Here is a 2,277-nt window from a genome sequence, read left to right on the forward strand (position 1 = left end):
CAAAAATGTCACTACTTTCTGCCACGAGGACTTTGGACCTGCAGGGAGGCACACTCTCCTCTCTCCACTTACACACACACACACATTCCCTTTTAAGCCTCAGTTAAAATCGTCACTTCCTCAGCAAAATCTCCGATTTCCCAGACTAGGTGTGTCCTCCCATCACAGCCTCTCAGTGTGCCGTACTTTTCTGAATAGTGCCTATCTTAGCTCTAAATCGATTACTCATGTATGTTTTCGTGCATTTGTCTGTCTCCATTGCACGATAAGATTCAATATGCTTGTAAGATTTATGTTTGCCTTGTTCATAACTATATCCCCAGCAACCAGAAGAAATCCTGGCCCACAATTGTCTCCCAAAAAATATCTAATTATTAAACAAATGAATAGTTAAGAAGAATGAGTCCATTTGTAGTCCTATTTGTGCTTGGGTGCTTTCCATTAGTTTGACTAATTCAAACTCCACCTGCTAGAGGGAAGAAGACTCCTTACTATTCTAGACATAGAATAGGGCTATCTCAAGAAAGGTGGAAGGATGAGTATCTCTAAAACTAGGCAGGGCTGAGATTTCCAAATTGAGAATCTCCGTGACCAGAGGAAAAGAGGACAAGAGAAGACAAAGGCTGGCATATAGTATTCTTTGTTTTTCTCCTAAATGAGGAAATAGCTGGCACTGAGCACATGAGGTGAAGGGAAACCGAACATGACTTTGAATTAATAGGCAAACTAACTAACAATATATGAACACCTTAATGTGTATATAGACCAGGCAATAAACTATAATGGTGTTTGCTATGCTTGAGAAAGAATGTCATTATCTGTGAGGAAGAACAGTGTTGGAAACCAAGTGATGTTAGAAAAGGAAACTGGCAGGCATGCTGCAGTTCACTTAGAATCTGAATCAAAGATTCATCCAGCGGAGCTCAGGAACAAAAAGCATTTTTCTATGAGAACCTCTTCAAATGAAGAGCTTCCCTATAAGTTCTTTGCCTTTTCTCCTTGTGTGTGACTTTGGGATTTGGACTGCAGATTAATCTAAAGGTTTTGTCTGTTATAAGTGTCTGACTCAGAGTAATTCATCTATGTTCGGCCATTTTCCTGACTTTACTCTTATTAGGAACTAATCTCAGGAGTCCTATTTGCTCTTCTCTGAACCTGATTTCAGCTTTTTCCTTTCTCTTACTCTGAGAGCTGGTTTAGAACTTGCCTCACTATGCCATGGAGATAGGAGAATACTTTTAAGAGATCATTCTTTTGTTCACACAGTTCCCATTGTCTAGCAGATCCTTATCCTTCATTTAACCTACCTGGGAAAGTTACTTTAAAAAAATCAGAAGTTCAAGATTGTATTTTCCAATTAAGAATTCCAAGAACTCCTTAAGGCAGAATAAATTGCTTCTTCTTCCATATACTTATAGTACAATATAATTCTATGTGTTACTGTACTTGTGGCATCATACTGGTTACTCCTTAAGTCACTGTCTGGATTGCCCTCTAAATCTGATTTGCTTGAGGACAAGGATAGTAATTCTTATTTTTCATTGTAATATATATCTTCCAGCCTGTGGTAAGAATTAAGAGACAAAATATGAGATATAAAAAATTTAGCATGATGCATTCCACATATTTTCTCTGGGGAGGGAGAATTTAAGACAAGAATTTGGACAGAAGTATCTAGGAACATATTCTCTTTTAAAAAAAATCTCACAGTTAATTCACAAGTACCTATTTATCCCCAACCAGGTAACCATCAGTGAGCCAAGAGATATGAGGGATAAAAGCATTAAGAAGCTGTGTTCCATAATGGTTATAAATGCTGGTTAAAATGAATAATTATACCACCATTCATTATCTTTATTTAAACCATCTCTATTTACTAAGAAATTAATTTTAAGAAAACATTATTCATCATAAAATGTATTTAAAGAAATATTTTCAGTGTTATCCAACCAGGTTAAATGTGCTTTGGTCACCTACCTTAGAAAAACAAAAGTAATACATTTTGCTCTACCATATAATATTGGGACTTCCAAGCTCTGGGCTCCAGTCTCCCCCATGTAAGATGCTGAGATTAGTTATGTCTGAGATCCTTTCCCCTTAAACATTCTTTTGCAATATTCTGCTGAACACTCTTTTTTTTTTTAACATCTTTATTGGAGTATAATTGCTTTACAATGGTATGTTAGTTTCTGCTTTATAACAAATTGAATCAGCTATACATATACATATATCCCCATATCTCCTCCCTCTTGTGTCTCCCTCCCACCCTCACTATCC

Source organism: Balaenoptera musculus, chromosome 4 (assembly GCF_009873245.2).
Source record: "Balaenoptera musculus isolate JJ_BM4_2016_0621 chromosome 4, mBalMus1.pri.v3, whole genome shotgun sequence".
Lineage (NCBI taxonomy): Eukaryota > Metazoa > Chordata > Mammalia > Artiodactyla > Balaenopteridae > Balaenoptera > Balaenoptera musculus.